We start from the raw sequence: 21,660 nt of genomic DNA, 5'->3' as shown, positions 1-21,660 counted from the left end.
CTCCCTTATCTGCAGGACATATTATGATGTCTTTGTCTTTTCTTTTTGTGAATAGTTGAATTCCCTTCTTTATATGGATCGGATCTGCTAGTTTCTTCAGTTTCAGAGACGGTCTAGTAAAACTAATTTTTTAAATACGTCTATATGTTGACTATCCAATGTTTGTGGGTTATACACCAAATTATTTCGTAACGTACTGTGGATCGATTTGGGTCTTGTGGTGGTCTCCACGGAAAGTGATCTCTTCTCCCTCTGTCTAAAAAAGGATGTTGCGTATTGTGGTCATATTGGTTTGGGTAGTGGCGTTCATCATTATTATATTGATCTTGATGTTTCCTGATTGGATCAAACCTATTATAAGTCGATATAGGTGTTCTATCCTGTCCTCCATAGTGATCATATTGGTAGGGGGGGTCATCTATGATGATCCTGTTGGTGGGGGGGTCCTCTGTTATCCCTCTGGTTCCTCTCATTATGTTGCCAGCTATTGTATGTTTTTTTTAAAGGTTTCTTAAATGGTTTTGAAATGGAAATTTGGCTGCACACAGAGCACACAGCCCAATCTCCTGTTTCTAATAATAATAACAATTTTGTCTAATGATATAAATGCATCTCACCTTCTGATCGTATGCCATCCTCTGGTGTAGCCCTCCTCTGGTGTGTGCCCCTTCCCCACAGACACAACACATCCTTACGTTCTCAGCTCCAGCATCACACTGCCAGCAAGACCCCCCTGCCGAGCAGTCTCCTGGCTCTTTATTAGCATAACAGGAAGTCCCAAAACTTGAGGGTTGGGCTTCCAACAGCCAAACACCTCTTACAAAGCTTGTGACCTCACAGGAAATGAACACATAAGGACATGACCAATTAAAGACATGACTTTCGACACAGGAAAATGCAACAATCAATTAACCAAATGACGATGACTAGAGTTCCTCGTGGATGGGAGATTATCTGCAGGTGTACATCATGGCACCCCAACTATGTTGATCAGGCATACCAGGGTGACAAGGGCAAACAACCGCTAAACCAATAATGTCTTTGCAGAGCGAACACACCCCCACCAGACGATCGTTCTGTGCATTGCACAGGGGCCCTTTGCTGGCGGACATGTCCTCTCTCCACAAACACCTCTCTCCAAACACCAGGAAGTTTTCCACTACCTAACAGGTCTCAACCAGTCGGCCCCAGTCAGCTCTTTAGAGCGGGCTGTGAGAGAACAGACACTGGGAGACTCTTATGACAATACATTAATCATAAAATTTTCCACAACAGTTTTTTCCCCCTTTCTTTGGGGTTTGATACCCATAATTGCCATTATTCAGTTGATCTGCTTGATACCCGTAATAGCCATTATTCTGTTGATCATATTGTGGTCTTGTTGTATCTATATGCATTTCCCTATCATCCCATCTAGGTGGATTATATACATGATATGTAGTGGGGTCTTGTATTCTGACCTCCCTTTCTGGTGTGGAGTATATTGAACTTAGTTGTATTTGTTCTATTTTACTCTGCTATTTAAAAACCTAGTCTGTTTTATAATCCGTCATGTCACATTGGTACTTCTTCATTTTATGCTGTTGAACCTCCAGATATTTTGCAATCAGGCCTTTATTTAACTGTGTGGCGAGTTTCTTAAAGTCTGGGGACTCTTTATGTGGTTCTAATTTTTGTTTGATTTCTTCAATCTGTTGTTCTAAACATTGTTTACAAAAGAGCACCTACGATCAGAGATCTGATTGTAAAATCAGTAGTGGAACCACCACCCAAACCAGCATACACGTTCTTTGATGGAAAAGGATTTTATCCCTGCAAGAACTGTTATGCCTGTCATCACTCAAAAAAAATTCAGGAAAAGAGAACTGAGTTTTTGGCCACTAATACAGGCCAGTCACATACTATTTGTGATTTTGTAGGCTGTCACACTGAGGGAGTAGTGTATGTACTCCAGTGTAGTTTCAATTTGCAATATGTTGGTAAAACTAAGAAAGCCCTGAAAGCAAGGATACAGGAACATGTGCAAAACATAATAAATGGCTTCCCTAAACACAATGTATCAAAGCATTTTGCACTAAAACATAACAAGGACCCCTCACAACTCCAATTCTGGGGTATAGAAAAATATAAGAAGGCATGGAGAGGAAGCCATAAAGTTAGGACAATTAGCCATAAAGAATCAAAATTAGTGTGTAATTCATTTAGAGATAGATTCATGTAATATTATGTGCCTATATGGTATATGTATATATACATATTTTTAGTGTTATTATTTTATATGGGCACTTTCTTGCTTGACTTGCGCTGTACGACTGGATCGGCATATGTAAATTGGCCCTAATTTGATTTAGGTACATATTATGGATGTATGGATTTACACCTTAGATCGTATACTATTTATCATCCCTATACACATAAGTTATATACATTTTCAATACTTCTGCCAATACCTTTATCATACTTGACCTATATGTACATATGATGAAGCTAGTCAAGGCACTATACCATGTTTGCAATGTACATTTGGCCCACTCTGCATTTACATACATTGCAGACACCAAACTACAAGAAAATGGCCGATATACGTAACACTAGGCAGCCAACAAAATGGACGCGATGTTTACTTCCAGCGGACTTCAAGAAAATGGCTGCTAGATCATTTCCGGGTACACAATATATAAAGCATGTCTATACAACCAATCCAGTTCCCCAGATGAAGTCACGAGACGTGATGTAACGCGCAGGGATTGGCCGGAATAGATGCACACCGGAAGTGACGTAAGAAGGCGCTGAACGATTTTGTTCTCTGTCTGTTTTACACATTTTTAATGTAAGAGTCCACCTGGGTACTTAATAAATATCATGTTTGGCTCTTAACACACTACACTATTGGAGGCTTTTTTGTTTTGTTTCCCTTTTCTTACACAGAGGCATTGTGTACTGGATTATAATTGGAGCAACTTAGTGGATCACCTTGTCCATTGGGGGAATACCTATGAGCCCATCTGCAGTGTGTACATCTGAAAGAAGTGCCCATAGACGATAGTGGAGATCCTTTATTGCTTATGGATGAGATTTATTTCTATAACTAAGGTGAGAGTTCTGGAAGACTTTAGCACAAAGAGGCTATTTGTGGAATACCTAGGAACATTTATAGACATTTATATGTGTGTGTATCTATCCAACATCACATATATCGGATCCATCAGTTTGTGAAGACGGGAGAAGTTTAACACTTTATTCACTACTTTCAGAGGACTATTTAGCCTCAATATAAATTTTTATGATATATTTACAATTTTGTGATACACCACAATTTTTTTTCCATATGATTCAGGAATATTTTGGACACTTTATTGCATTTTTGCATATTTATATATATATTCATATTTATATTCACCATACTTTACTCCATGTGGATTTATATATATCTTTCACTTTTTCAGTGATATATTTGTTGGGTTATCGTACCACGGTGTTTTTACAGTGATATTTATTTTTTCCGCTGGATCACTTTATACAGATTGTAGACAAACATATCTCAATTGACAATAACTTGCAGAGATTTCTCTGGAATCTAGAGGCAAATTGCACTCCTCTATCTGACACAATGTTATCTGGAATGCCATGCAATTTGACTATCTCTTTTACAAAGATCTTTGCTGTGTCCATGGCAGAAGGTGTGCCCATCATTGGCAGGAAGTGTGCCATCTTGGACAGGCTGTCCACTACTAGGAGAATGGTTGTAAATTTTTCTGAGGGGGTAAGTCCACTATAAAGTCCATGGATATCTTTTTCCATGGTTGTTCTGGAACTTGCAGTGGTCTTAACAGACCCCATGATTTAGCGTTGGACCACTTGTTATGCTGGCACGTAGTACATGAGTTGACATATTTCCTGCAGTCAGATCTCAGGGTGGGCCACCACAAGGACCGTTGGATAAGTTTGGTTGTTTTTCAGACCTGGAAGTGGCCAGCAAGCTGATGGTCATGAACAGTTTTCAGAACTTGAAGCCTGGCTTGTTGTGGAACAAAAATCCTGTCTTGATGCCAAAGGAACCCATCCTGACTTTTTGGGAAGGAGATTTCTGCCTCTGAGTAGATGCCTGCTCAATTGAAATCCTTAAATCAGGTATGATCATAAGAAAATTTTGAGTAGACAAAAGCGTACTGGGTGTGTTCTCTTCAGTAGTATCGGGAAACATTTGTGACAGGGTGTCAGCTTTTTCATTCTTGAACCCTGGGCAGTAGGTAATATGGAAATTAAACCTAGAAAAGAATAAGGCCCATCGACCCTGCCGTGGTCTCAACTGCTTGGCAGTGAGAAGATTTTTTATGTTTTTTAGATAGATAGAGGTTTTTATGGTCTGTGAAAATTAAGATAGAATGAGCGGCACCTTCCAGGAGATATCTCCATTCCTCCAGGGCAGTTTTAATTGCTAGGAGTTCCCAATCCCCTACATTGTAATTCTTCTCTGGCTGGCTCATCTTCTGTGATCAGAAGGCCACGGGGTGAAGTAATGCTTTGGGGCCCTGGCGTTGAGATAGTACTGCACCTGTGGCTATTTCCGAAGCGTCAACTTCCAGGACATAGGGCATAGTGGGATTAGGGTGTTGCAAGACCGGTGCAGAGGTAAAGAATGACTTTAGTTTGTCAAAGGCAGTGTGTGCTGCTACAGACCACTGGAATTTGGTATGCTGGCAAGGTATTTGAGTAACGGGTGATATGATGGCAGAGAAATTCTTAACAAACCTTCTGTAGAAGTTTGCGAAGCCTACAAACCTCTAAATGCTCTTCTTATTGGACAGGGCTGGCCACTCAAGGATAGCTTTCACCTTTTGAGGATCCATAGCGATTCCATCTGTAGAGATGATGAGCCCTAGAAACTGAATTGAATTTTTTTTCGAAATCGCATTTATCGGCCTTGACATACAATCCATGCATTCTGAGGTTGCACAGCACCTTTTTTACGTGTGTTCTGTGAAGCTCCAGGGGGGCTGAAAATATAAAAATATCATCGAGATAGACGATGACAAAGTGGTCCAGATATTCCTGAAAATTGTCATTTATAAAGTGTTGGAATGTGGCTGGAGCGTTGCACAATCCGAATGGCATTACTAGGTATTCACAATGTCGGAACCTTGTTCTGAACAATGTCTTCCACTAATCCCCCTTCCGGATGCAGACAAGATTGTAGGCTCCGTGTAGGTCCAGTTTAGTAAAGTTATGAGCCGTACGGAATTTCTGAAAGAGTTTGGGGACCAGAGGGAGTAGGTAGAGATTTTTAATGGTGATTTTATTGAGTTCCCTGTAATCCACACATGGTCTTAATGTTTTGTCTTTCTTTTCCACAAAGAAAATTCTGGCACTGGCAGGAGAGGAGGATGGGCGGATAAACCCTTTTTCTAAGTTCCCATCAATGTACTGCTGCAGTGTTTCAAGTTCAGCTTCAGAAAGGGGAAATATGTGGCTGAAAGGGATCTCAGCCATCGGGTGCAGCTCAATTGGACAGTCATAGGGATGATGTGGAGGAAGAGCATCTGCTTTCTTCTTTTCAAAGACTTCTAAAAACTCCAGGTAGGCTGCTGGTATATTGTGGCTTACACTGGGTGTTGGTAGAATTGTCAGGCAGCTGACAAACTTTACATCTCTGGGTTCAGGAGCAAGGCAATGCTTCCAGCAGCAGGAAGAGGTTAAGAGTGCTTCCTTCATGGACCAATCAATCTGAGGATTGTGCGCCTGTAGCCATGGAATCCCCAGGATGACAGGGAACATAGGAGAGCTCAGGACATTAAAACATATAAACTCCAAATGTCCTGAATGGGTTGAGGTACAAATAGGTGCTGTTTCTTGTGTAACAGGCCAAGAACTAGGCATTGAGCCACCAGCCAGATGAACTGTCAGTCTTTGCTTTTTAACCACTTGCCGACCGCCTCACGCATTTATACGTGAGCAGAATGGCACGGGCAGGCAAAATCACGTACCCATACGTGATTGCCTTCCCACGGGCGGGGGGTCCGATCGGACCCCCCCTGGTGCCAGCGGCGGTCGGCATTTGGCTAGGAGCGATGAGAGACGAGGGGGAGACCATCCGATCGTGGCCCCCCCCTCGCGATCGCTCCCAGCCAATGAGGAACATCCCCTGCCTGTGTATAGTACACACAGGCAGAGGATGTGATGTCATCTCTCCTCGGCTCGGCAGTTTCCGTTCTAGCGCCGAGGAGAGAAGACATGTAAGTGCACAAAACACACACACACAGTAGAACATGCCAGGCACACAAAACACCCCCGATCCCCCCCCAATCACCCCTCCCCCCTCCCTGTAACACTGACACCAAGCAGTATTTTTTTTTTTTTTTCTGATTACTGCAGGGTGTCAGTTAGTGACAGTTACTGTGTTAGGACAGTGAGTGTTACCCCCCTTTAGGTCTAGGGTACCCCCCTAACCCCCCCTAATAAAGTTTTAACCCCTTGATCACCCCCTGTCACCAGTGTCACTAAGCGATCATTTTTCTGATCGCTGTATTAGTGTCGCTGGTGACGCTAGTTAGGAACGTAAATATTTAGGTTCGCCGTCAGCATTTTATAGCGACAGGGACCCCCATATACTATCTAATAAATGTTTTAACTCCTTGATTGCCCCCTAGTTAACCCTTTCACCACTGATCACCGTATAACCGTTACGGGTGATGCTGGTTAGTTGGTTTATTTTTCATAGTGTCAGGGCACCCGCCGTTTATTACCGAATAAAGGTTTAGCCCCCTGATCGCCCGGCGGTGATATGCGTTGCCCCAGGCAGCGTCAGATTAGCGCCAGTACCGCTAACACCCACGCGCGCAGCATACGCCTCCCTTAGTGGTATAGTATCTGAACGGATCAATATCTGATCCGATCAGATCTATACTAGCGTCCCCAGCAGTTTAGGGTTCCCAAAAATGCAGTGTTAGCGGGAACAGCCCAGATACCCGCTAGCACCTGCGTTTTGCCCCTCCGCCCGGCCCAGCCCAGCCCACCCAAGTGCAGTATCGATCGATCACTGTCACTTACAAAATGCTAAACGCATAACTGCAGCGTTCGCAGAGTCAGGCCTGATCCCTGCGATCGCTAACAGTTTTTTTGGTAGCGTTTTGGTGAACTGGCAAGCACCAGCCCCAGGCAGCGTCAGGTTAGTGCCAGTCGCGCTAACACCCACGCACGCACCGTACACCTTCCTTAGTGGTATAGTATCTGAACGCATCAATATCTGATCCGATCAGATCTATACTAGCGTCCCCAGCAGTTTAGGGTTCCCAAAAACGCAGTGTTAGGGGGATCAGCCCAGATACCAGCTAGCACCTGCGTTTTGCCCCTCCGCCCAGCCCAGCCCACCCAAGTGCAGTATCGATCGATCACTGTCACTTACAAAACACTAAACACATAACTGCAGCATTCGCAGAGTCAGGCCTGATCCCTGCGATCGCTAACAGTTTTTTTGGTAGCGTTTTGGTGAACTGGCAAGCACCAGCCCCAGGCAGCGTCAGGTTAGCGCCAGTCGCGCTAACACCCACGCACGCACCGTACACCTCCCTTAGTGGTATAGTATCTGATCAGATCAATACCTGATCCGATCAGATCTATACTAGCGTCCCCAGCAGTTTAGGGTTCCCAAAAACGCAGTGTTAGTGGGATCAGCCCAGATACCTGCTAGCACCTGCGTTTTGCCCCTCCGCCCAGCCCGGCCCAGCCCACCCAAGTGCAGTATTGATCGATCACTGTCACTTACAAAACACTAAACGCATAACTGCAGCGTTCGCAGAGTCAGGCCTGATCCCTGCGATCGCTAACAGTTTTTTTGGTAGCGTTTTGGTGAACTGGCAAGCACCAGCGGCCTAGTACACCCCGGTCATAGTCAAACCAGCACTACAGTAACACTTGGTGACGTGGCGAGTCCCATAAATGCAGTTCAAGCTGGTGAGGTGGCAAGCACAAGTAGTGTCCCGCTGCCACCAAGAAGAAGACAAACACAGGCCCGTCGTGCCCATAATGCCCTTCCTGCTGCATTCACCAATCCTAATTGGGAACCCACCACTTCTGCAGCGCCCGTACTTCCCCCATTCACATCCCCAACCAAATGCAGTCGGCTGCATGAGAGGCATTTTCTTTATGTCCTCCCGAGTACCCCTACCCAACAAACCCCCCCCAAAAAAGATGTTGTGTCTGCAGCAAGCGCGGATATAGGCGTGACACCCGCTATTATTGTCCCTCCTGTCCTGACAATCCTGGTCTTTGCATTGGTGAATGTTTTGAATGCTAACATTCACTAGTTGAGTATTAGCGTAGGGTACAGCATTGCACAGGCTAGGCACACTTTCACAGGGTCTCCCAAGATGCTATCACATTTTGAGAGACCCGACCCTGGAACCGGTTACAGTTATAAAAGTTAGTTACAAAAAAAAGTGTAAAAAAAAAAAAAGTGTAAAAAAAAAAAACACATACAGAAATATAAAATAAAAAAAAATAGTTGTCGCTTTATTGTTCTCTCTCTCTCTATTCTCTCTCTATTGTTCTGCTCTTTTTTACTGTATTCTATTCTGCAATGTTTTATTGTTATTATGTTTTATCATGTTTGCTTTTCAGGTCTGCAATTTTTTATACTTTACCGTTTACTGTGCTTTATTGTTAACCATTTTTTTGTCTTCAGGTACGCCATTCACGACTTTGAGTGGTTATACCAGAATGATGCCTGCAGGTTTAGGTATCATCTTGGTATCATTCTTTTCAGCCAGTGGTTGGCTTTCATGTAAAAGCAATCCTAGCGGCTAATTAGCCTCTAGACTGCTTTTACAAGCAGTGGGAGGGAATCCCCCCCCCACCGTCTTCCGTGTTTTTCTCTGGCTCTCCTGTCTCAACAGGGAACCTGAGAATGCAGCCGGTGATTCAGCCAGCTGACTATAGAGCTGATCAGAGACCAGAGTGGCTCCAAACATCTCTATGGCCTAAGAAACCGGAAGCTACGAGCATTTTATGACTTAGATTTTGCCGGATGTAAACAGCGCCATTGGGAAATTGGGAAAGCATTTTATCACACCGATCTTGGTGTGGTCAGATGCTTTGAGGGCAGAGGAGAAATCTAGGGTCTAATAGACCCCAATTTTTTTCAAAAAAGAGTACCTGTCACCACCTATTGCTATGATAGGGGATATTTACATTCCCTGAGATAACAATAAAAATGATTTAAAAAAAAAATATGAAAGGAACAGTTTAAAAATAAGATAAAAAAGCAAAAAAATAATAAAGAAAGAAAAAAAAAAAAAAAAGCACCCCTGTCCCCCCTGCTCTCGTGCTAAGGCGAACGCAAGCGTCGGTCTGGCGTCAAATGTAAACTGCAATTGCACCATGCATGTGAGGTATCACCACGAAGGTCAGATCGAGTGCAGTAATTTTAGCAGTAGACCTCCTCTGTAAATCTAAAGTGGTAACCTGTAAAGGCTTTTAAAGGCTTTTAAAAATGTATTTAGTTTGTCGCCACTGCACGTTTGTGCGCAATTTTAAAGCATGTCATGTTTGGTATCCATGTACTCGGCCTAATATCATCTTTATTATCTCATCAAACATTTGGGCAATATAGTGTGTTTTAGTGCATTAAATTTTAAAAAAGTGTGTTTTTTCCCCAAAAAATGCGTTTGAAAAATCGCTGCGCAAATACTGTGTGAAAAAAAAAAATGAAACACCCACCATTTTATTCTGTAGGGCATTTGCTTTAAAAAAATATATAATGTGTGGGGGTTCAAAGTAATTTTCTTGCAAAAAAAAATAATTATTTCATGTAATCAAAAAGTGTCAGAAAGGGCTTTGTATTCAAGTGGTTAGAAGAGTGGGTTATGTGTGACATAAGCTTCTAAATGTTGTGCATAAAATGCCAGGACAGTTCAAAACCCCCCCAAATGACCCCATTTTGGAAAGTAGACACCCCAAGCTATTTGCTGAGAGGCATGTCGAGTCCATGGAATATTTTATATTGTGACACAAGTTGCGAGAAAGAGACAATTTTTTTTTTTTTTTGCACAAAGTTGTCACTAAATGATATATTGCTCAAACATGCCATGGGAATATGTAAAATTACATCCCAAAATACATTCTGTTGCTTCTCCTGAGTACGGGGATACCACATGTATGGGACTTTTTGGGAGCCTAGCCGCGCACGGGACCCCGAAAACCAAGCACCGCCTTCAGGCTTTCTAAGGGCGTAAATTTTTGATTTCACTCTTCACTGCCTATCACAGTTTCGGAGGCCATGGAATGTCCAGGTGGTAAAAAAAAAAACCCAAAAGTCCCCATTTTGGAAAGTAGACATCCCAAGCTATTTGCTGAGAGGTATAGTGAGTATTTTGCAGACCTCACTTTTTGTCACAAAGTTTTGAAAATTGAAAAAAGAAAAAAAAAAAAATTTTTCTTGTCTTTCTTTATTTTCAAAAACAAATGAGAGCTGCAAAATACTCACCATGCCTCTCAGCAAATAGCTTGGGGTGTCTACTTTCCAAAATGGGGTCATTTGGGGGGGTTTGTGCCACCTGGGCATTCCATGGCCTCCGAAACTGTGATAGGCAGTGAAGAGTGAAATCAAAAATTCACGCCCTTAGAAATCCTGAAGGCGGTGATTGGTTTTCAGGGCCCCGTACGCGGCTAGGCTCCTAAAAAGTCCCACACATGTGGTATCCCCAGACTCAGGAGAAGCAGCTAAATGTATTTTGGGGTGCAATTCCACATATGCCCATGGCCTGTGTGAGCAATATATTATTAAGTGACAACTTTGTGCAAAAAAAAAAATGTGTCACTTTCCCGCAACTTGTGTCAAAATATAAAACCATCCATGGACTTAACATGCCTCAAAGCAAATAGCTTGGGGTGTCTACTTTCCAAAATGGGGTCATTTGGGGGGGGGTTATGCCATCTGGGCATTTTATGGCATTCAAAACTGTGATAGATAGTGAGGAGTAAAATCAAAAATGTACGCCCTTAGAAATCCTGAAGGCAGTGATTGGTTTTCAGGGCCCCGTACGCGGCTAGGCTCCCAAAAAGTCCCACACATGTGGTATCCCCATACTCAGGAGAAGCAGCTAAATGTATTTTGGGGTGCAATTCCACATATGCCCATGGCCTGTGTGAGCAATATATCATTTAGTGACAACTTTTTGTAATTTTTTTTTTTTTTTTTTATGTCATTATTCAATCACTTGGGACAAAAAAAATTAATATTCAATGGGCTCAACATGCCTCTCAGTAATTTCCTTGGGGTGTCTACTTTCCAAAATGGGGTCATTTGTGGGGGTTTTGTACTGCCCTGCCATTTTAGCACCTCAAGAAACGACATAGGCAGTCATAAATTAAAGGCTGTGTAAATTCCAGAAAATGTACCCTAGTTTGTAGGCGCTATAACTTTTGCGCCTACATATACACTTATTGACATTTTTTTTACCAAAGACATGTGGCCGAATACATTTTGGCCTAAATGTATGACTAAAATTGAGTTTATTGGATTTTTTTTAGAACAAAAAGTAGAAAATATCAATTTTTTTCAAAATTTTTGGTCTTTTTCCGTGTATAGCGCAAAAAATAAAAATGGCAGAGGTGATCAAATACCATCAAAAGAAAGCTCTATTTGTGGGAAGAAAAGGACGCAAATTTCGTTTGGGTACAGCATTGCATGACCGCTCAATTAGCAGTTAAAGCGACGCAGTGCCAAATTGTAAAAAGTGCTCTGGTCAGGAAGGGGGTAAATCCTTCCGGGGCTGAAGTGGTTAAGATAGAGAGGAATAGCAAGTCATTTAGCCAAGGTCAGATCCAAGAAACAGCTACATACCCCAGAGTCAAGTATTGCCTGAAGCTGGACTTCTTCTCTCACCACCTGCAATGAGATAGGGAGAACAATATGAGTTGGAGAAGACCCGGAAACCTGGAAGTAGACTGAAGTGCATGGGGTTGACTTCCTAGGTCTTATGGGGCAATTGCGTATGAATAGTCCAGTTCCCCCACAGTACGGGCAAAGTTTCACCTGCCGATGATGAAGTGTCCCATCTGCAGTCAATGCTGGACAGACCAAGCCAATCTGCATGGGTTCGGCTTCAGGTACGGGTACAATAGGTGGCATGGCTGCTGATGTAGGCGGAGCTTTAGGCAGCATCCAGGTGGATCAAAAGGTTTTAGTATGTTCAGACTGGCATTCCTGCAGGTGTCTGTCTAACTGGATGGCCAATTGGATGAGACCTTCTAGAGTTGAAGGAGTTCCCACTCTGGCCAATTCATCTTTGAGGGGTTCAGACAATCCCAGCTGATACTGACATCTCAAGGCTGCCTCGTTCCATCCTGTATCTGTGGAGCACTTGCGGAATTCCACTGTGTAATCTTTCACAGGGCGCTGACCCTGCTGTAAAGTGTGCAGAGTAGCTTCAGCAGTGGCCACACTCTGGGGGGCCTCATATAACTGTGCCATGGTTTTAAAAAACAAGTCCATGGAATTAATGACAGGACTCTTCTGCTCCATGAAGCCATTGGCCCAGGCTCTGGGTTCATCTGTCAGTAAGAAAATGATGAACCCTACTTTCACTGTTTCAATAGAAAAAGTCAGTGGTTGCAAACCTATGTACAGCAGACAAGCATTTTTAAAGGATCTGAATTTCTTTCAATCTCCACAAAATCGTTTCAGTGTTGGCACTCGCGATTCTGGAGGGGGTACCACCACAGTAGGCGTAGCTGTGGTGCGTTCTTGGGTAGGTGCGGCAGCGGAGGAGCTGGCGGAGGATGGGCCTTGATCTGTGGCAGGTGTACTGACAAGTGTTGTAGACGGCCCTCTAATTGGAAGTAGCCTTCCTGAAGTCTTTGGACAGCCTGGGTGAGAGCCATGACTTGTTGACATAAGGCTGCTGTAGTAACTTGGGGGGGGTAACTTGCACAAATAGCACAACACACTATATACAGGAAAAGGAAGTTTAAAACAACAGGTAGTCTCGCAGCCTCACATTATCTTTTTCTTTCAGTTAACAATGTAGATTCTGCTGCAGTCATTCTTTTGCTCAAGACCTAAAGCTCCTCCAGTTCTGGTACTCCATGGATTACCCTGAAGATTTCTGGGTAGGGCTTTTCCAATTATCATTGTCTTCCTCCTCTCTTTTCCATGACTAATGCTGATATGATAATTTCCCCTCTCCGGATTGCATCTCACAACACCCAAGGTTTAAATTCCCCTGTAAAGAGAAGTCTTTCAATAATACCATTCCCAGAAGATTGACATATTCTCAAGAGGCACATTTCCCTATGCAATTTTGTCTATTTTTTAAAATTCCCATCATTTCATGACGATAAAAAAGAGGGGTTGCTATATTTTTCTATAGGTACGTAGCCTTCTTTCCTTCCCTAGAATTTAAAGATCTGGATGGCCACTTTATTCTAGTGAAGGGACTATAGACAGTAATTTTTACACCTTTATATTATACTATGCCCCAAACTGGAGCCAAGCCCCCTTATTCGTTTCCATGTTTCAGTCTGTAGCACCCCACTTAGACGGTCAGGTAGTTCTAGGAGGGAACTCTAATATTACCCTAGACCAGTTCCTTGACAAATCCGGTAATGGGAAACAATGCCTTAAGAGACCTCCTAAACAAAGCATTTGCATCCCTAAACTCCTGCTTGAGTTGGTAGACATTTGGAGGGAATGAAACCCATTGACTAGAAATGACATGCATTTTTCTTCTCCTCATCAGGCCTATGCCAGAATTGACCATATTTTTCTTCCAACCTTAGATATTTCAGGGATACTCCGTGGACAGACCACTCTATGGCCCTCCTTAGGATGATGAGGTCCAAAGTACCCAAAGACCTCACCCGTGGCACCCTAATGAGTTTACTTAGTAATCCAGTCAGATGCTCTATTTTGAAAACGGATCTGAAGGAATTCCTCCTCCTGAATGATGTTGGGGATATTTCCCTATGTGCATTATGGGCTGCCCACAAATTCAGGGGAGGCTACTCCAGATTTCTTCCCAATTCAAACATCAATGTTGTACTGACCTAGAAAAACTTGAAAAATAATTTAAAATACTCAGTAAGCATCATAAACTAAACCCCATGCCTGAATCCTTAGCCCAGCTGGATTTACCGAGATTAGCTCTAAATTTGGCATTAACTATCGCCGCCGACAAAAGCCTTTGTTGGACAAGGCATGCTTCTATCTCCAGAGGGACAAGATATGGCCTTAAAGTGGTTGCAAACCCTAAAAAAATAATAAAAAAAAAATCCTGCAAGACAAAGGCATAATGAGCTAGTATGCATAGCATACTAGCTCATTATGAATTACTTACCTGAGATCGAAGCCCCCGCAGCGGTCCCCATACACCGTTCCGCCTGCTGACATCTCCCGGGGGTTACTTCTGGGTATCACGGCTCCGGCACTGTGATTGGCTGGAGCTGAGATGATGTCACTCCCGCACATGCGCGTGGGAGCCACCAGTAACTGCACATTCTAACAGAAGCAACGGCACATATGTGCCGTTACTTCAGTTTGCTTAACTGCGCATGTGCCGACGTCAGCACATGCAAATACAGGTATATCTCCTAAACTGTGCAGGTTTAGGAGATATCCAGTGTAGCTACAAGTAAGCCTAATTATAGGCTTGCCTGTTGTAAAAAGTGGTTGTAAAGGGTTTACAACCACTTTAACTGGTGGCCAAATTGACCCAGATTTGTACGTTTTTAAAAGTCGCACCTTTACAGGGATAAACCTTTACACGGGAAAAATTTACTTTACAGGCATACTAAGGACACCTCCACAATATTTAAGGGAATATTTAATTTTTATTGTTTCACTTTCACATTTTAAAATCACTGTTCCCAAAAAAATGGCAGTTTTTAAAACTTTTTTTGCATTGATACATGTCCCCTGGGGCAGGACCCGGGTCCCCAAACACTTTTTATGGTAATAACATATATAAGACTTTAAAATGAGCACTTTTGATTTTTCATGTTCGTGTCCCATAGACTTTAACGGTGTTCGTGTGTTCGTCCAAATCTTTTGCCTGTTTGCAAATTCTGGTGAGAACCGAACCGGGGGGTGTTTGGCTCATCCCTATGTTATACTGACACCGCTCCCAGGGAGGACTAGGTCTCCCAAATCTGTGGTGGTACTACCATGGTGATCAACTAGCGTAGATCTTTATTGTGTATGAAGGGGGACTAAACCTGACTGGGTTTATATGGAAAGACAAGCGATCCCACGTTACACATTAGACTTTTTATTGTGGTGTCCACCCAAACTTCGACCACCCATCCTGTCCCCCACTTTGTCCTCTAAGATAATGTCGGTCCTACACCCTCTATCACATGTTTTTCACAACCCCTGTTTTCCCCCAGGAATGGACATTAAGGCTTTTCAATGGTAACTAAACAAGGGACAATTCAGGATGGGTAACCTTGCAAAAAGATCTGAACAAATTAATGTGGTGGGCAACTACATGGCAAATGAGGTTCAATGTAGAAAAATTTAAAATGATGCATTTGGGTGGCAAAAATATGAATGAAATCTATACACTGGGGGAAGAACCTCTGGGGGAATCTAGGATGGAAAAGGACCTGAGGGTCCTAGTAGATCACGAGTCTTCAAACTATGGCCCTCCAGTTGTTCGGGAACTACAATTCCCATCATGCCTAGTCATGTCTGTGAATGTCAGAGTTTTACAATGCATCATGGGATGTGTAGTGCTGCAACAGCTGGAGGGCCGTAGTTTGAAGATCCCTGTAGTAGATGATAGGCTCAGCAATGGCATGCAATGCCAAGCTGCTGCTAACTAAGCAAACAGAATATTGGCATGCATTAAAAAGGGGATCAACTCCAGAGATAAAACGATAATTCTCCCACTCTACAAGACTCTGGTTCGGCCGCACCTAGAGTATGCTGTCCAGTTCTGGGCACCAGTCCTCAGGAAGGATGTACTGGAAATGGAGCGAGTACAAAGAAGGGCAACAAAGCTAATAAAGGGTCTGGAGGATCTTAGTTATGAGAAAAGGTTGCGAGTACTGAACTTATTCTCTGTGGAGAAGAGATGCTAGAGAGGGGATATAATTTCAATATACAAATACCGTACTGGTGACCCCACAATAGAAATAAAACTTTTTTGCAGAAGAGAGTTTAACAAGACTCGTGGCCACTCATTAAAATTAGAAGAAAAGAGGTTTAACCTTAAACTACGTAGAGGGTTCTTTACTGTAAGAGTAGCAAGGATGTGGAATTCCCTTCCACAGGCGGTGGTCTCAGCGGGGAGCATTGATAGCTTCAAGAAACTATTCGATAAGCACCTGAATGAACGCATCGTACAGGGATATACAATGTAATACTGACACATAATCACACATAGGTTGGACTTGATGGACTTGTGTCTTTTTTCAACCTCACCTACTATGTAACTATGTAACTATATAACTATGTTTTTTTTGTTTTTTTTTAATGTGCAATAAACCAAAGTTTTAATTTTGGTCTGGAAAGCATTTACAGAATGAATCTGGAGATGAATCTGAAGATGGAAGATGATGTTATTAAAATATTTTTCATGTACACTGCATTAACCAGTAAAGCTTTATGTAAACCCACAAAAGGCATAACATTCCAATAAAGTTGTCTGTCAGATGCAGGCTTACAAACTTTCTCTCATTGCAGCAATATCGAGTACTACAATATTTATTAGCAATATAATTTGGGATGCAACTTGTAGAACATGTCATTTTCTTTTTTCCCCTCCACACAGGAATATTTATCTGGCTCCAAAAATTGCTATAGTGAAATGCAGACAGACCACTGACCTTAAGGGTGGGGGGGGATATTGAAATGCTACAATTAGGCCTTTCCTAGTTCCCCAGTGGCAGATACTGTGAACGCTCCACACCCCAAGAGAGCACATAAAGAGCACGCATGCTGTGATCACATTTTTTAAAAACGGACTATATTGTTTTCCACCAGCACAGAAGAACTTTATTCTTTGGATACTAAAAAGAACTTTATATTGGCAATAATAAATTCTCTATGTGTAATTTTACTTTTATATTTAGATTTGTAATTCAATTCACAACAAGGTTTGCACAAAAGCACTTTAAATCACAATGGAAATATGTAAAGTTTCACAGTAACTTTCAGTGGGATTTATTGATTTAACATACTAGCACATGAAATTATTTTTGCTTACAACAGTTTGATAACATATTGTATGTATATTTCTTTTGAACAATTGCACCAATATTTATATATTCACCTATTTATTTTGTTATTTTAGTTGGAAGTATTTCAACACGGGTATTGAACGGCGCCACATCTACTTTATTTTTCTTTAATTGCATACTCCACCTAGTGGTAGTAATTGGTAGAGGCAGCAGTTCTTTCATTTTTATTTTTTTTATTTTATTTTATTTTTTCTTTTCAAGTAATTTACTCACCTCCTTTGCATGGAATCATTTCACATCTTTCATAATGAGAAGCAATTCCACCTTGTAAACCGTAACATATTGCATACCAGTCAGTCGCCATACTGGAAACCACCAAGGGTACCAGACATTTAAATAAATAAATAAATAAATAAATAAATAAAGTGTAACATGTGTGAGCCTTTTTAGGACAGTAGTGTTAAAAAATATGATCAAACCCTCCACCATTTAAGAAATTGCCCAAGTGTTTTGTGGGTAGTTCCAGTTAACTAAAAAAGTAGTTGAGTTTTTGGGCCAATCACTACTGCAAACACAGTTAAGTGCTATAGTTTGGTACAACAAGCAGCTTTGTACAGCGACTGCTAGCAACCAATTAGAAATCAGCTGCTGTCCATTTAATATCCACACAGATAAAAATGATATATGGTTAGGTGCTCCGTGTTACTAAATGGGATTATTTGTTGTATGGTTATTAAATAAACCAACAGTGTAGTATTTACTTGTATAAATGAAACAATATAGGAATCACCACTCATGGTTGACAGTTTCCACTCCTTCCATGTAATCATGAATATTTGAGACGGTTCCATTTAATTTTTCTCCAACGCTAGCCCACATAGGCAACAGGGACACAAAGGTATTTTAAACCTTTCAGTAAAATGGAAGTGCAGAGCCAAGTTAAGTGCGAAATTGTAAGTGTCAAATCACTGAAAACTTACTGAGATTGACTATCCATACAAGAAATGGAAGCAAGATATCTTGAGGTCTCACATTTCAATGAATTGGATAAATTAATGGAGGCTTTAGCCAATATGAAGGCCACTGCATACAACAGCTCAGTTTTTAGGACCTGGATGATAACTGGCCAGATATCCAGTTAACAGGAATATTCTACAGCTGTCAAGGAAATTAAGGGGGGTGGTTTCTACAGGATTCAGGATTCAGGATTCTGACACTTTTCCAGGGAAGGTGTGATATTGAGAACAAATAAGTTAGCATGCTGTGAATAACAGTCTGTAGAAAGCCATATTCAGACTTGCTGCCATAATGGTTACCACACAGGACTGAATACAATAAAAACCAAAATGTGATGCATATATTTCCCAGTACAGAAAAACTGGAGTAAGTCATGTTATATATCCATCATGGTGTGCTGCATCAGCTAGATTAGAAAAATACTGATCACACAATTTTGTAACAAAAAAACTGAAAAGAACATTTCTAAGAGAAAAAACACTTTGGGTATTCTTTGATTGAAATGTTCTGAAGTTGCTCCAGAATAAGTAAATTGTAGTACGCTGGTAATATAAAATATTTGCTGACATTCTTTGTTCTTGTATGACAAAATATCTAAAGTACATGTTAAAACTTTGGTTTTAGGGGTCCCACTTATATTCATTTTAAGTGAAGTGTGATAAGCTCTTTTTGGGACTATTGCACTGAAAAGTGTCAGAGTGCTTTACAAATGTCAGAACATAAACAGTTCATCTCCATCTGCTGGACTCAACTCCGGTCGATCCCAGTTGCAAGGAGACAAGCAGTCTTCACTTTGAAGATCATTTGCTGTCAGCTTTGCTAGCTTCATCTAGTTCCAAGAGATTACCTGCAGCTCCTTTAACACTGGTGAGACTTGAGGAACTTCCTGACTGAGAGCTGCTTGCCACTTCACCTTCAGAGCCAGACTTTTCTCGCTTTTCTTTATTATCCCGAGATACTTGCCAAAACTCAAAAGCCACCTTAAAAGCTTGAGCTACTGTTAATGTAACAGCTTGGGCCATTTTCCGTTTTGCACAGAGAATTGCATGGCATTCCAAGGTATTATTCTGCTGGCTCTGAGCAATGTAGGCAAAAACTTTATCATGTAGCTTATCAGCTGTACAATATGATATCCTGTAAATTGACACATTCTCAATTAGTTGGTTTGTGATACTGTCGTAAAGAATTATTCCTCTAGGTTTTGCTGCAATAGATACACTTTTTTATCACTTGATTTCTGTCACTAGCCACATTTACTAGTTACTCTCAGTAGCACGAGGGACATTTTCACTTTTACATATGTTTGTCTACAGCCAATCATCAACAGAGAAATGGTCAAACTGAAAGGACCAATCAAACACTAGAGCAATATCTATGGTGTTTTTGTTCTTTTTCTCAAGATGACTGAATTTCCCTATTGTCGTGTGTGGAATTCGCATATAACAACTCTGCACACGCTGCCACCAACTAGTCACCCTTTTTGGCTAATTACAGGTTCCATCGCTCATTTTTACCTGATATCCTTCCCGAGACCTATGTTCTGGCAGTCTAGAACAGAATAAACTTAATTCAAACAAATTACCAAACACTTCAGGAGACAATTCAGAAGGTCCAAGAAAAGTACAAAAAGCAATATGACAAGAAGAAAAGAGGAAACCTTACTTTTAAGATTGAGGACAAAGTGTGGCTCTCATCAGCAAACCTCAGACTGCCATGTCCGTCCCAGAAACTGGGACCAAAATTTGTTGGTCCATTTGAAATAAAACATGAATTTAATCCAGTAGCTTTTGAACTCACTTTGCTAGAGTCTTACTTATAAAATTCACCCTGTGTTTCATGTCTCCTTGCTTAAACCCACTGTTTCTAGTCCTTTTCCAGGAAGAGAAGAGATACCACCAGCTCCGGGATGAAACAGAATTTGAAGTGGAGTCCATTCTTGACTGTCAACTGAGAGGTAGGAATTCAGTTTTTAATTAAGTGGAAAGGAGACTATGCAGAAGACAATTCAGGGGAGCCTGCGAGCAATGTATATGCGCCTAAGCTTTTACAGAGTTTCTGCAACTGTCACCCCGAAAAATGGGCACGACTGGGCATCCAGAGGCTGCCCCTTTGGGAGGGGGCACTATCAGGAAAATAGGCACAATAGTGCATGCAGAGGCGTATCGGTGTGAATCAACACACAAGGGTGCGCAGCACCATGAACAGGCGAACGTGCATGCGCGGTGGCACACAGACAGCATGACTATTTAAATCCAATACTGACAATGGTGCATTGCTGGTTTATCATCAGCTCCCTGTGTCCCAGTGCCTTGTATATCCTGCTTATCAGACTTCCTTTGTACCGATCCGGCTTGCCTTGACCTGCTCATCCTTATCTACCGGCTTGACCTTTGGCTTATATCCTGGCCTTGTTCCTGCTTGGTCCCTGTCTCTGATCTTGGCTTGGCTCATGGACTCTTGCATTACCTGTCTCCTGTGTAAAGACTCGGCTGGCTCCTGTTATGCTCATCTTGGACTGTCTTACCGTGAATGACCCCTGACTTGGCTCCTGACTTAGCTATCTGGCCTGTTCCACTGGTCCACACCATCAGGGCCATCCAAGCATGCATACCTTGCAGTATACCCTGGCTGTTCCAGCAAACTCCTGGCAACCAGCCTTCAGCAATCAGGCAACCCATGCTTCTGTGGGCACCGCACTCCCTGTGTCACCTCCAGGGGTGTGCTGCACTCGGCCACAAGGGGAGCCCTCCCAGCATTTCGGCCTCATACCAAGTTCGTGACACTGTGTTTGACAGGAGCTTCTTACTATGTTTAACCTTCTTTCTGAACTCTCTACCTATCCAGTCACTATGCAATATCTTGTACGCATTAAAAATTGACTTTGATTCCTGGGATCCCTCCCACACCTCAACTTTTATCAATCACTTGCTCCTTGAGTCTGTGCAAAGAGTTAAATTCTGCACACAGACCTCCTAATCTCACAGATAAGTTTTTTCCAGATATTTCCAATTAGTTATGCTTCAGCGCAGCAACATTTCTGCACTCATCTGATCCCTTATGCCCTTGAAAATACTATCATGTAACTCTAAAGGTCTGAATAGCCCTTTCAAGTGATCAGCACTGCTAAAAGGAAACACACTTTGCTGCTCATAAATGTCCCAGGGTGAAGTTCCAACTATTTCCCCATCTGTATATGGCTAACGGCCCAAAAAAGGCCTGTGGAGTCCTTATCGTAGTTACAGACTTGTAACTTTCAACCACCATCCAGGACCCCAAGGCAGATATCATTATCTGTGAACTGAATCAAACCACCTTCACACTTGTCAACTTCTATGCTCCCAACACTAAACAAAGGAAATTCCTTGCCCCCTTGCTTTCCAAAGTTATGGAGGTGCTGCAAGGCACCCTTATTATTGGTGGGGACTTTAACACAATCTTGGACCCCAATATGGATTCCACTACTCC

General features: G+C 42.1%; 1 pseudogene; it reads right to left on the bottom strand.

Annotated features, from left to right (window-relative positions):
* Positions 1 to 18,784: 18,784 nt before the first annotated feature.
* Positions 18,785 to 20,646, bottom strand: LOC141126781 (low density lipoprotein receptor adapter protein 1-B-like; annotated as a pseudogene).
* Between the last annotated feature and the right edge of the window lie 1,014 nt (positions 20,647 to 21,660).

This window comes from Aquarana catesbeiana, linkage group LG02 (genome assembly GCF_042186555.1).
Source record: "Aquarana catesbeiana isolate 2022-GZ linkage group LG02, ASM4218655v1, whole genome shotgun sequence".
Classification (NCBI taxonomy): domain Eukaryota; kingdom Metazoa; phylum Chordata; class Amphibia; order Anura; family Ranidae; genus Aquarana; species Aquarana catesbeiana.
Note: the sequence above shows the minus strand (reverse complement) of the source record. Positions and strands in the feature narration are given on the sequence as shown.